Source organism: Canis lupus, chromosome 10 (genome assembly GCF_011100685.1).
Source record: "Canis lupus familiaris isolate Mischka breed German Shepherd chromosome 10, alternate assembly UU_Cfam_GSD_1.0, whole genome shotgun sequence".
Classification (NCBI taxonomy): domain Eukaryota; kingdom Metazoa; phylum Chordata; class Mammalia; order Carnivora; family Canidae; genus Canis; species Canis lupus.
In genome coordinates, this window is record NC_049231.1 from 28,925,872 (window position 1) to 28,941,319 (window position 15,448).

Sequence of the window (15,448 nt, forward strand, 5' to 3'; positions counted from 1 at the left end):
AAGCAATTCTCAAACCTAAGAAACAGTAAATAAAGTGTGTGTGGTCCCACAGGGTGGCAGGGAAGTGTTGAAATGCTGATTACGCCAAAAGTTACCCTCAAAGAGTGTTCATCCACAACGTCAACCAGATCTCCTGTGATTCAGGTGGGGCAGGGTGACTCAGATGGGACGAGGAAAGCTCTGGAGTCTGAAGCAACCACCTCCTCCAGGCTCCAGCCTCATTTAGGATCCTCAGTTCTCTGACCAATTACAATATCATCCCCCAAAAGCTAAATTGGATTCTTCCCTAGAAAAGAAACTGTAGGCTGCATCATTTCCCTGCAGATGCTAATTTTTTTAATACAGTAAAAATGCTGACTGGGGAAAGGTTTTTGTCAGGCTGCAGGCTTTAAAGAAGCATTTAATTCAATCTGGCATCCAGACGGAATGTAAATCTGCCACCAAGTGAAGCTGATGGGCAAATATACGAGAGGCTTAGCCCAAGTATTTAATCCAAGTACATCATGCGACGAATCCATCAATCCTGAAATAAAAAATAGCAGATGTATTTAAGCACGGAAAAAAAGACCAGCAGAATATCCTGTCTCGCTCCTTTCTCAATTCTGCAGAAGTAAAACCGATTTGCCGGCACTTCTGGAGAAAGCCCCAAGTTTCCTGCTCATTGCAAAATGTTTCAAAAGTCTGTCACCTGTTTGTTTGGGGTTTTTTTTATTCTTTTTGAGATATTACTGTCTCAGCCCAATCTCTCAAGTCATTCCAAATCATTGTAAATCAATTAGATGCAGAAAAGTCTCACCCCCAGAAAAAAAAAGACAATGCAACAATCTATCATAAAATGTTCACAGTGTATTATAATCCGTCATTGTAGTTTAGAAATAAAGCAACTACGAAAATGTATGCGATGAGCCCCCTTAACACCAGCTATGTCTAAATTTGTTTTTTTTAAGCTTTATTTATTTGTGAGAGACACAGAGAGAGAGACAGAGACACAGGCCAAGGGAGAAGCAGGCTCCTCCCAGGAAGCCTGATGCGGAACTCAATCCCAGGACCACAGGATCATAACCTGAGCCAAAGGCAGAGACTCAACCACTGAGCCACCCAGGTGCCCCTATGTTTAAGTTTTGGGGTTTTTTTTTTTAAGATTTTATTTATTTATTCATGAGAGACACAGAGAGAGAGGCAGAGACACATGCAGAGGGAGAAGCAGGCTCCATGCAGGGAGCCTGATGTGGGACTTGATCCTGGGTTTCCAGGATCATGCCCTGTGCCAAAGGCAGGCGCTAAACTGTTGAGCCACCCAGGGATCCCCCTGTTTAAGTTTTAAATAAGTCTACCAGGAAAAGAAGAAGAGTCCAGAAGCCTGCACTATGAAGCACTGTGGTACATTAAAGATGGTAAAAAATGTTGACAATTCCTGTCAAGATGTGAGATCTATGTCCCCTCCTCTTGAACTAAGGTGTCTCCTGGGACTATGCCGCACCAGCCTCTGGGCACAGGCCCTAGAAGACTGGCAGCTTCCACTACTTCTCTGGGAACCCAGCCACCATACTGAGAAAGGCCCATGTAGAGAGGAAGTGAGGCACCTGGCTGAGCTTCCAGCTAATAGCCCAGACCAACTTGTAGCCACGTGGATGTGCCATCTTGGAAAGAGCTCCGCCAGTCCCAGCTGAGTCCCCATGTGGAGCAGAGATGAGCTATCCCTGCCACGCCATGCCCACATTTCATATTTGTAAGGAAAATGCTTATTGTCCTAAGCCACTAAGTTTTGGGGTGGCTTGTTACACAGCAGCAGATAACACGGACAGACACCATGGAGAGGCTAGAAGGTGGCTGCAGTGAAGGTACACCTCTAAAGCAGGTCCACTATCTGCATTAGCATTGTTTCTTGTTTCTGTTTTTGCTTTTTTAGAGAGGGTAGGAGCAGAGGGAGAGGTAGAATTTTAAACAGGCTCCACACCCAGCACAAAAATCATGACCTGAGCCGAAATCAAGAGTCCGACATTTAACTGACTGAGCCACTCTGGTGCCCCTGTGCTGACAATTGCTAATAAGTGTATCACAATTGCAAAGCACACTCGTGGAAAAACTCTTGGTAAAATATAGCTGTGGTATTGCGCCATTTAGTGTACATACACTGAGGGATCAGTTATAAAGAAAAGTGAGGGGCGCCTGACTGGCTCAGTCGGAAAAGCGAGTGACTGTTGATCTCGGGGTTGAGTTTAAGCCCCACATTGTATGTAGAGAGTACTTCAACTGATCCATCAATCAATCAATCAATACTTTCTAAAAATTTATTTAAGGAAAAAAAGAAAAATGAAGGAAAGAGAAGCATGAGCAAGTTAAAAGAAGAGAGCGCACGGAGACTCAGCAGCTGTTAGGAAGTTGCCTGAAATAAAGTGGAAAACTCTGGAGTCTGATGTCCACCTTTGCCTCAGGACAACCACAAGTAGCCTGCCGAGTCCTGTGTGCATGTCAACAAGACAAACCAGTATTTCACTGAGATCAAACACTCCGCCCTTGAAAGGGATTTTCACCTCAACTGGCCCAACACAACTGGTTTTGATCAAGGGACCATCCTCCAGCATCAAAGACTCCCCAACTTTGTCAGACACAAACAGATCAAGGAGTCATATGGCAAATGGAAGGATTGTTATTGGACCTGAAGCAAAAGCTCCTTAGTACAAGTATGTTTGTGATCTGCACGCCTTCCCCGGGAGAACCCACTCGGCATCCACCCAGTGCTCTGGGACCACCCACCCTGGGGTAGACCCCATCATGCAGACTGGCCAATCAGAGAATGAGCCACGGCTGGACAAGAGAGCCACACAGGGCCAATCAGAGCCTTGCCTGGGACTTGACGCCGGGACACTGAGAGGGAGAGTTACTTTCCTGTTCTCAGACTGTGCACCCAGAGTCAGACTTCTTGTGACTGGTGATGACCATCTTTCCCACCACATAGAGAATGAAACCAACATGCTGAGAAAACCAAAACATGTGAAGAAAAGCCCTCGGAGCCCTGCAGCTCCTGTTATTGGGGCTCTGATCCTCCTGTGCCCAAGCCAGCTGGCTGCATCCTGAGCATGCCAGTTGTACAAGCTAACAAGACCCTTTCCATGAGCAGGTTTGAGTTGCTTCTCAAAGGAGTCACCAAATGATCTCTGTCTTGTCTTGAGAAGAATTCAAGGACAAACACTCAGCGCAGCGGACCAGCAACACAAGCAGAAAAGTTCATTACAGGGAAAGCACACTAGTGAGATGTGTGCGTGGGCAGGTTCAAGACAAAGAGAGCTGAGTTCCCCGGGTTTGGGTTTCTTTTAGCCGCACTTGTGAACTAAGGGGGCAGGATATTCATCACTTAGAGCAGGGAAGCAGGGGTTCATGCTTTTTCTTCGTAATATGGTCAGAGGTTTCCTGTCCAGGCATCCACCATTGTGGGCCTGCCTGGTTTGATCTGGCTTCTTGGGTAGGGCTGCCAGGAACGGGATGCTCCAATGGTTGGCCAGCACTTCCTCATTGTTGGCTACCAGGCATCCTGTTAGAACCTAACTCACTGCCTGCTCAAACACTGACACTTGCTGCATTAGAGTCCCAACTACCACAAGCTTCAAAGAGGGCCATCCTTGGGGGCCGGGTTACAGGACTCCCATTCACGCACCAAAAACTAAAGCCACTTCTCACTTCATTCTTTTTCTCTCTGTCTTTCAACAAACATTGGCTGTGTTCTGGCACAGGACTAGGTCCTACATCAATGAATGACGGAGCTTCCATTCATAACAGATTAAAAGTGATAGTAAATTGTGCTGCGCATCAGGGGCTAAAATGGAGAATAAAAGAATCAGAATACCTTTCATCACAGAGCTTATAGTCCAACAGAGAAGACAGATGTTAAACAAGAAGTCCTCAGGATAAAGAAAGAGGGGTGCTGAGGGATTACATAAATGCCATGCCCTGACTACTCCCCTTTATTCCCACTTGCGATATTGTGGCTTGCCATAAGAAATATATATTTGGTCTTCATCTCCATTCCCAGCACAGAGTTCCTAACTTTGGAATTTCCTAAGTGATAAGAGCAATAAAAGTGTCTTTTGCCATTTCTAACAAACCCTTTTGAGACCTGCAGGAATTTATGTTAATGGGGGGACTTTTGGAAAGTCCCTAAGGATGGGATGGGGGAGGGAAAGGACACCAAGCACATGAGTCGAGGACTGGAACTTTCAGCCCCAACCCCTGACCTCCAGGGAAGGAGAGCTGGAGTTTGAGTTCAACAGCCAGTGATTTCTCATCAATCATATCTTTGTACTGAAAATTCTATCAAGGAGATCCCTGGGTGGCTCAGTGGTTTAGCGCCTGCCTTTCGTCTAGGGCGTGATCCTGGAGTCTCGGGATCGAGTCCCACATCAGGCTCCCTGCATGGAGCCTGCTTCTCCCTCTGCCTGTGTCTCTGCCTCTCTCTGTGTGTCTCCCATGAATAAATAAATAAAATCTTTAAAAAAAAAAAAAAAGATTGCCTTTAAAAAAAAAGAAAAGAAAAGAAAGTTCTATCAAAACTCTTGAACAGGGACACCTGGGTGGCTCAGTCAGTTAAGCATCTTCCTCCACCTCAGGTGATAGTCCTGGGGGTCCTGGAATGGAGCCCCCACCTCACATCGGGCTCCTTGCTCAGCAGAGAGTCTGCTTCTCCCTCTCCTACTGCCCCCCACACACACCACCCCACCGGTTGCATTCTCTATCTCAAATAAATAAATAAAATCTTAAATTAAACACACACACACACACACACACACACCTCTTGAACAAAGAGATGCAATGAGTTTCCTGGTTGGTGAACACATGGAGAGATATGGGAAGAGTGGCAATCCAGAGAGCATGGAAACTCTGTGCCTTTTCCCGTATACCTCGCCCTATGTCCCTCTTCATCTAGTCGTTCATCTGTATCCTTTACAAAATCCTTTATAATGAACTGGTAAATGTAAGGAAATGTTTCCCTGAGTTGAGTGAGCTACTCTAGCAAATTAACTGAAACCAAGGATGGGAGTTATGGGAACTTCCAATTTATAGCCAGTTGTCAGAAGGACAGGTGATAACCTGGACTTGTGATTGGCGTCTGAAGGGGTGGGGGCTGGGATTATAGGACTAAGTCGTTCACCTGTGGGGTCCCACACTACCTTCAGGTAGATAATGTCAGATTTAATTGTTTGAAGTTGGAAAAAAACACATGAGGCCACCCATGTTATTGCAGTTCTTAGACTGTAAAATATGCCTTTTTCACACTAGATTCAACTCTCAAACTAGAAATGGGTTTTACAATCATGGCCAATGAGGTGGCAATGATGATGTAGTTGTTATTGCTAGAGGAAGACTGAACAGCCTCAGCCCTCATTCAATTAATGTATTTGGTCAATACACCACTTAGGGTCTATTTAATGCTAGAACACAAATTCTGGTTATTGCTAAAAAACCTGCTATTGACACTTTGGTAAGATGAAGAAAATGCTAACATCAAAACTTTTAGAAGTAATATCAATAACTGGGGAAAACTCTGGAGTCAATAGTGGAACACTCAAGAGAACTATTATATCACCAACCTTCTTTTTGGCACAGAGGATGGTATTTTTTAGGAGAAAATATGGATATTGATGTCAATGAATCAAGAATTATTCAGAAGAACTGGATTCTGAATGTGTGAAGTTTAGAAATTTCTTACCAAACATATTCACTAGTGTTTTCTTTTTTATATAGGCACAAGACATATATTAAGTTTTCTTTAGATAAGTCAAAAAGAAGGGCATCTGGCTGGATCAGTCAGTAGAGCATGTGACTCTTGATCTCAGGATTATAAATCTGAACTCCACATTGGGAATAGAGATTACTTAAAAATAAAATCTTTAAAAAATCAATCAGTTGGGGGCACATAGGAGGTGCAGTCAGTTAAGCCTTGGAGTCTTGGTTTTGGCTCAGGTCATGATCTCAGGGTCATAAGATCAAGCCCTGAGTGGGGCTCTGCACTCAGTGAGGAGTCTGCTTAAAACTCTCTCCCTCTCCCCCTCCCCCCTTGTGCAACCACATGCACGCACGTTTTCTCTTTCTCTCTCTCTCTCTCTCTCTCTCTCTATCCTCTTTCTAAAATAAATATTTTTTAAAATTCAATCAGGCCACCTGGGTGGCTCAGTCAGTCCAGCATCTGCCTTCAGCTCAGGTCATGATCCCAGAGTCCTGGGATTAGTCCTACATCAGGCTCTCTGCTCAGCTGGTGGCCTGCTTCCCCCTCCGCCTGCTACTTCCCCTGCTTGTGCTCTCTTTCTCTCTCTGCCAAATAAACAAAATCTTAAATAAATAAATAAAAATTTAAAAATTCAATCAAAAAGAGCTCTTCCAATAAGCGTAGAATAAGAACTCTAATGAGAAACATTGTGTCTAGTGTAATAACTGACAGTTTTATTATGATTGGTTCAATGAGAAAAACAGGAGCCACACAACACATTTCAAGTGAGGAAAATTAATATAGAGAATTTGTTATACAGGCACTGAAGACCGAAAAGGCAAAGGGAATGCAGAGATAACTCAGGAATACTAAGTGTAAAACCAGCACCACCACTTCCTTGGGATGTGCTAACTGTTGGGAGTAGCTGGGACTCAAACCTCTGAAAAGGAGGTGCTGCTTACCTAGTGGAGGGGTACAATGAATCTGGTTCTGAGATCCTGAAGAAAACCAGAGGCTGGAGGTGATGGCTGCTGCCTGGGTGGGGGGCAAGCGCTCTGGACAGTGGTAAGAATGGGAAGCAAGGGGCATCTGGGTGGCTCAGTCAGTTGAGCATCTGACTTTTGGTTTAGGCTCAGGTCATGATCTCTGGGTGGGAAGATCAAGCTCTGCATTGCCTCGGGGCTCCTCGCTCAGAAGAGTCTGCTTCCCTTCCCCATCTGCCCTTCCCCCCACTCATGAACATTGTCTCTAAAATAAAGTAATTAATTAAAAAAAAAAAAAAGAATGGGAAGTAAATAGGTAGGAACAAGTCCCTTCTCCATCCTCCTGCCTTCTAGTCTCCTTCAAATGATCCTTAGCAGCAGAAGCTGGCCAGCAGGCAGAGGCACCATGGTTCACAGGTTTCTAGCGCTGTCATCACAAAACACATGTAAGAGTGGATCTGGAGTTGAGAAACAAAGCTTAATAATGGGCACAGAAGTGTTTTTATTCCTTAGTGATACCTGAAATAGTTGCACAATTTACATCTCTCAGGTTCTATGGAGTAAGATAGCTATGGTGGCCACTGCATGGCCCAAAATCCAAGTGATATAAATAAGATATGTTTAGTCCTTCCCAAGTGACAGTTGGCATGAACAGTGCAGAGAAGATATGTGGCTCTGCAGGGTCAGGGACTCCAACTCCTACCTTTTTTCTCCACCATTTTCAACACATGATTTAAAGCCTATGGTCCAAAGTAGTTACTCCAGTTCCAGCTAATGCACCCACCTTCTAATCAGGAGAAAAGGATGGCATGCCCCATCTTTTTTTTTTTTTTTTTTTTTTTTTAGGATTTTATTTATTTATTCATGAGAGACACAGAGAGAGAGGCAGAGACACAGGCAGAGAGAGAAGCAGGCTCCCTGCAGTGAACCTGACAGTGGGTTGATCCCAGGACTCCAGGATCATGCCCTGGGCTGCCTTAGGCAGACGCTCAACGGTTGAGCCACCCAGGCATCCCTGCTCCATCCTTTTAGAGCAGAATTTAGTAAACTACTACCCACGGGCCAAATCTGGCCTTCTGCCTATCTGTGTAAATAAAGTTTTATTGAGACACAGACATGTCTATTCATCTATGCATTGTCTATTTCTGCTTTTGCACTTAACAACAACAGAGCTGAGCAGTTGCAGCAGAGACTTTAGGCCCTGCAAAGCTTAAGGTATTTATCATCTGGACCTTTAAAAAAAGTTTGTTGGCCCTGACTTTAAAAGAACAGCCTGGAAGTTGAACAAATGACTTCCATTCTCACAACCTAGTTACACAGCCAGGGGAAACCACAAGGGACGCTGGGAGATACAGTCTTTAGCTAAAGAGTCTAGGCTCAACTTGAAATTCTGTTACTCCGGAAGACAACAGTCTCCACCACACAACCTTTCCATAAGTTCTGCCTCTGGCTTTTCTCTCTCCTGATCTCTGCATCACCAGAATCACTGAGTTGTCTGAACCCCTCATTTACTGAGACTAGGTGTACTTTATTTTACTGTTTTCTATAAATTTCCAGCATTTTATTATATAAATTATAATTTATATAATTTATTATATAATTAATATGTATTATTATAATTATTAAATAATGTAATTATTAGCTACCTAGCCAGTAGCCTTTCCCTCATTCCTTCCTTGCTAGCAGCTTCCTGATTTTGTTTAGAATGGTATGGCTGGAGGAGCTCAGGACAAGTGGGCCAGCTCCAGAGAATGAGCCCTGCAATTGGTCTAATCCATCCCCATTTGCCAGTTATTGGTTTATTTATTTTTTAAGATTTTATTTATTTATTCATGAGAGACACACAGAGAGAGGCAGAGACACAGGCAGAGGGAGAAGCAAACTCCCTGCAGGGAGTCTGATGTGGGACTTGATCCCAGGACCCCAAGATCACACCCTGAACCAAAGGCAGACGCTCAACCACTGAGTCACCCAGCTGTCCCTAGTTATTGGTTTAGAAGTGACCATGTCACCCAGTTCTGGTCACGGAAAAGTAAAGGAAGGTCTCAGGGAAAGACTGTACTGCCAGATTCTTTTTTTATTTTTTATTTTTATTTTTATTTTTTTCAGATTCTTTTTTAAAAGATTTATTTATTTTAGAGAGAGAGAGTGCAAGCACGCATGCACACATTCACGTGCATGAGTAGGGGCAGGGGCAGAAGGAGAGAATCTTCAAGCTGACTCCCCCCAATGTTGGAGCACAGAGCCTGACTGGAGGCTCAATCCCACAACCTATGAGATCATGAGCTGAGCCAAAACCAAGAGTCAGACACCCAATTGACTGAGCCACCCAGGCGCCCTTGTCCTGCCTGATTTTTAAAAGACACATAATGTGGGACGAGAAAATCTACTTGCTTTGGGAGGATGTGATGGGAAGATATGATGCTTGCAGCCATGAAACCCATCCAGTGATCGTGGAGGTGGGAGAAGCCAAGAAAGTTGCAGAAAAGCAGACCTAGAGCCCTAACATCACTGAACCCTGAATTAATCACCCTGAAACTACCTACCTTCAGACTACTCATTTTATAAGGTCCTAAACCTCAAATATAAGCCACTTTTGGATAGGCATTCTGTTTCTCATAGACAAAAGCATCCTTTAGTGTATGCCTACTACGTGCCAAGAATGTTTGCATTTTAATGCTTCAATTGTATAAGATTTCAACTTTATACTCATTCTACATATTTAAAGAAACAAGGTTTAGAAAGGTTAAATAACCTACTTGAAAATCTTCTGGTCAAAAACATGGTTTGAGTTAGGATTTTTACTAACTCCAGCTACTATTTTTGTTTCTGCTTTTGTTTTTTCTTTACAAGGGAAGGTGCAGAGGGAGAGAGAGAGAAAGAATCTTTCTTTTATTTTAAAGATTTTTTTCATTTATCTAAGAGACAAAGAGAGCGTGAGTGGGGGGGAAGCAAAGGGAGAAGGAGAAGCAGACTCCCTGCTGACGTGGAGCACAATGCAGGGCTCCATCCTAGGACTCTGGGATCATGACCTGAGCTGAAGTCAGACCTCAACCAACCTTTTATAGCACTGTATCCTGGCTCAAAAAAAAATTTATTTATTTGTTTGTTTGTTTGTTTAATATATAATAACATATATTTGTAATATGTATACATATATTGTGTGTGTATATATATATGTATGTGCATATATATATATATATTTTTTTTTTAACTCTTGGTAAGTGTCTTAGCTCAGGACACTGTAACAAAATATCACAGACTGAGTAGCTTAAACAAAAGATATCTAGGTTTCATACTTATAGAGGTTGGAAAGTCCAAGGTCAAAAAGCTGACAGCTTCAGTTCCTGGGGAGAGCTCTGTTTCTGGCTTGCAGATGGACACCTTTTTGCTACCTTCTCATAACCTCACACGGCTAATAGACTGCACTTCCTCTTCTTGTAAGGACACCAGTCCCATCATGGGGGCCCTACCCTCAAGATTCACCTAAATTTAATTATTCTTCAAAGGCCTCACCTCCAAACACCATCACATTGGGGATCAAGGCTTCAACATACAAATTTGGGGAGACAACATTTAACCCATAACAGTGGGCTCTCTCCCTTACATATACCTCAGTGAATCTTTGTGTTGGATAAGAACAACTGGACCAAGCCCTGGCCTCTAGAATAGAAACAAAATGACTTCCTTAGAAGCTGTTACTGATTCCTTTGAGAATAATCTGAGTCATCTTTACAGACAGGTAACCGGTTCCTTGGGGGAAGCTATGTATGCCAACTGTGTAGGCTCCTAAACATCTTAACTCACCCAGAACAGCTGTTTCTTCCTACTTTTTTTTTTATATTTTATTTATTTATTTACTTGAGAGAGAGTGAGAGCAAGGTGAGAGGCAGGGAGAAAGAGAGAGAATCTCAAGCAGACTCCAGGCTGAGCATGGAACCTGAGGCAAGGGTCGATCTCACAGCCCTGAGATCATGACCTGAGAGGAAATCAAGAGTTGGACATTTAACCAACTTAGCCATCTTGGGTGCCCCTGTTTCTTCTTACCCTATGACCCCTAGACTTGGGGTCAGCTTTCCAAGGCCAATTTCAACTTGGATCTAGTTGGAAAGCTTAAGGAAAGCTCTAAACAAAGAAAACCATTTTTCTAAACATAAAAATAGTTCGAACCGTGTTCCAAGAAAGAAATAACTGTGCTCCAGGAATTTTGAGTTTCAGAAAACATAAAATAGTGGTGATATAGATCATGTGTGTAAAAGTGAACAGAAAGTAAAAATAAGGGACATGAAACCTGACCTGACCCCAACTTCTGCTTCTTGTGTCACAGAGCTGAATAATTACTGTCTCATAGAACAACTGAGTACATTCTTCATGTGGTAAGTTTATGGGCTACTCAGAAAATATTGAAAAATTATGTTAATAGGGGCACCTGGGTGGCTCAGTTAAGCATCTTCCTTTGACTCAGGAGACGATCCCAGGGTCCTGAGATCAAGCCCTGTGTTGGGCTCCCTGCTCAGCAGGGAGTCTGCTTCTCCCTCTACCCCTCCCTGGCTCTCTCTCTCTCTCTCTCTCAAACAAATAAATAAATAAAATCTTTAAAGAAAAAAAGCATTATGTTCATAATAATAGCAAACATTTCTAAGCACTTATGCTTCACTTCTGATAATGGTGGAATATCCCTGATTGGACCAAATCCTCTCACAGACAACAACTCTGGATAATATATGAATATTTTCTTTTATTTTTTAAGGTTTTACTTTTTAAGCAATCTCTACACCCAGTGTGGATGTAGATGCCCCAACATATGGATGTTTGTTTGTTTGGGTTTTTTTTTTTTTAAGATTTTATTTATTTATTTATTCATGAGAGACACACAGGAGAGAGGCAGAGACATAGGCAGAGGGAGAAGCAGGGAGCCTGCAGGGAGCCCAATGCAGGACTCGATCCCAGGACCCTGAGTTCACACCCTGAGCCAAAGGCAGACGCTCAACCACTGAGCCACCCAGATGCCCGTGTTTGTTTGTTTATTTATTTATTTTTATAAATTTTTATTTATTTATGATAGAGAGAGAGAGGCAGACACAGGCAGAGGGAGAAGCAGGCTCCATGCACTGGGAGCCCGACATGGGATTCGATCCCAGGTCTCCAGGATCGCGCCCTGGGCCAAAGGCAGGCGCTAAACCGCTGCGCCACCCAGGGATCCCCCGTGTTTGTTTGTTTAAAGAGAGAGAAAGAGTATGAACAGGGAGGGGAAGCAGATGAAGGAGGCTTTGGGTATACTGCTGCAGATAAAAACCTGATGCAGGGTTTTATCTCACCATCCTGAGATCATGACCTGAGCTGAAATCAAGAGTCAGATGCTTAACTGACTGAGCCGCCTGGGGATCCCAGTATATGCATATTACCTGAAGGGGTCTCCTGGCTGGCTCAGTCAGTAGAGCATGTGACTCTTGATCTCAGGGTCATGAGTTTGAGCCTCACATTGGGTGTAGAGTTTACTAAAACAAAAAAATAAAAAATAAAAATTACCTGAAGACACAGAAAAGGGGCCCAAATTCTGCATGTAAACCCTGTAGAAATCTCTGGCTAACCCCTAAACTAACCATGTGTAGGGTGAATTATAAATAGCTCAGCTAAAAAAAAAAAACAAAAATAAATAAATAAATAGCTCAGCTAAGGCAGAAAAATGAACAGGGTTCAGTGCTGCCCACCACAAAAGAAACAGAGCTGGGAGTTTAAATTGAGCCAAGTTAACTTTCCACTAAAACAAAACAAAACAAAACAAAACAAAATCAACATTCTTTGGAGAAATGTACAGAATCCAGAGTATCTGCAATGAATATTTCAATCACAATGTGATATAATCAAAAATTATTAGATATATAAAGAAATAGGAATATATGACCTATACTGAAGAGGAAAAGCAACTAATTAAAAATGACATGGGGTTGACCCAGATGCTGGGTATATCAGAAAAGATTTTAAAGCAATTAATATAAATATCCTCAAGGACATAAGAGAATGCTCACAATGAGTAAATAAATAGAAAATATCAATAGAGAAATAAAAAATACTTTTTAAAAGATTTTATTTATTTATTCATGAGACACACAGAGAGAGTCAGAGATACAGGAAGAGGGAGAAGCAGGCTCCATGCAGAGAGCCCAATGCGGAACTCGATCCTGGGACCCCGGGATCATGATCTGAGAAGAAGGCAGACACTCAACCACTGAGCCACCCAGGCATTCCAATAAAAACTATTTATAAAAATGGAAATTCTAGAACTAAAAAGATATAATACCTGAAATCAGAAGTTCACTTGACAGTTTTAATGGCATATTGGAGATGACAGAAGAAATTATCAATGAATGTAAAGATAGATCAATAGAAATAATCCAATCTAGGGGCACCTGGCTGGCTCAGTTGGAAAAGTGTGTGACTCTTCATCTCGGGGTCATGAGTTAAGCCCCAGGTTGGGTGTAGAACTTACTTAAATAAATATTTAAAAGGAAAAGAAATAATCCAATCTGATGAACACAGAGTAAGAGAATTGGGAAATCAAGTTTCAGTTATGAGAGGACAATATAAAACGCTCTAATATGTATGTAATCAGAATTTCAGAAGGAGAGAAAAGAGAAAATGGAATAAAAACATTTTTTTAATAAATGATGTTCTGAATTTTCCCCAAATTTGATGAAATGCATAAATTTAGATTCCAGAATCTCAGTGACCCCAAGCAAGATAAACACAAAGAAAACTATACTCCAGGGATCCCTGGGTGGCGCAGCGGTTTAGCGCCTGCCTTTGGCCCAGGGCGCGATCCTGGAGACCCGGGATCGAATCCCACATCGGGCTCCCGGTGCATGGAGCCTGTTTCTCCCTCTGCCTGTGTCTCTGCCTCTCTCGCTCTCTCTGTGTGACTATCATAAATAAATAAAAATTAAAAAAAAAAAAAACTATACTCCAGCATATTACATAAATGCTGAAAACCAAAGATAAACAAACAAAAGATCTTAAAAACAGCTAAAGAAAAACAACACATTATACACATGGGAACTGGTGACATTTCATTGGAAACTATGGAAGCCAGAAGACAGTGAAGGGCATTTTTTAAATGCTAACAAGAGGGACACTGGGTGGCTCACTGGGTTAAGCATCTGCCTTCAGCTCAGGTCATGATGCTCAGGTCATGATCCCGAGGTCCTGGAACTGAGCCCCATATCAGGTTCCCTGCTCAATGAGGAGCCTACTTCTCCCTCTCCCTCCGCTGCTCCCCTGCCTGTGCTCTGTCTGTCAAATAAATAAATAAAGTCTTAAAAAAAATAAATGCTAACAGGAAGGGAAGAAAATACATCAACCAGAATTCCATAGCCAATAAAAATATTCTCCAAGAATTAAAGCAAATTAAAGACATTTTTAGATAAACTAAAATGAAGAGAACCAATTTCCAGCAGGCCTGAACTATAAGAAATACTAAATTAAGTTCTTTGGGTTGAAAGGAAATGATATCAGATGAAAACCTGGATCTCCTCAAGAAGAACTGAAGAGCACCGGAAAGGACAGATATATGAGTAAATATTAGGGGTGCCCAGCTGGCTCAACCAGTGTAGCATGCAACTCTTGATCTCAGTGTTGTGAATTTGAGCTCCATACTGGGTGTAGAGATTACTTTTTAAAAAATTTTAATTAAAAAAATAAAAAAGAGTAAATATGAAAGATTGCATTTTCCTCTTAATATCATCTGTAAGTAATAATTTAAAGCAAAAATATCAACACTGAATTATAGGATTCTTAGTGTAGAGATATAGTGCATATGACCACATGGCATAAAAGATGGGAAGAGATGGCAAATGGATGTACCCACTTACAAGATTCTTACATTATTTTACATGCACAATATTAATATTAATTCTAAGTTGAGTGATGCCTGGGTGGCTCAGCAGTTGAGCGTCTGCCTTTGACTCAGAGTGTGATCCCGGAGTCCTGGGATTGAGTCCCGCATCGGGCTCCCTAAAGGTAGCTTGCTTCTCCTTTTGCCTATGTCTCTGCCTCTCTCCTCTGTGTCTCTCATGAATAAATAAATAAAAATATTTTTTAAAAATTCTGTTTGATTGTGGAAAGCAAAGGATTTGTACTGCAATCCCTAGCGTAGCAACTAAAAAAAAAAAAAAAAAGCAAATAGATTTATCAGTAAATAGATTAAAATTGAATTTTTTTTTTAAAGATTTCATTTATTTATTCATGAGAGACACAGAAAGAGAGAGAGAGAGGCAGAGACACAGGCAGAGGGAGAAGCATGCTCCATGCAGGGAGCCTGATGCAGGACTCAATCCCCGAACTCCAAGATCATGCCCTGGGCCGAAGGCAGGCACTAAACCGCTGAGACACCCAGGGATCCCCTAAATGAATTCTAAGACATGTATGTTTAGTTAACCCAAAGAAAATCTGGAAAGGGAGATCAGAAGAACAAAAGACATATGGAACAAACAGAAAACAAATAGTCACATAATAGATCTAAATCCAAACATATCAATAATTATGTTCATTGTCAATGAACTAAATACTCCAATTAAAAGGCAGAGATTGTAAAAATGTATTAAAAAGTGAGACCCGGGGCAGCCCCGGTGGTGCAGCGGTTTAGCGCTGCCTGCAGCCCAGGGTGTGATCCTGGAGACCTGGGATCGAGTCCCACGTCGGGCTCCCTTCATGGAGCCTGCTTCTCCCTCTGCCTGTGTCCTCTCTCTCTCTCTCTAAATAAATAAAT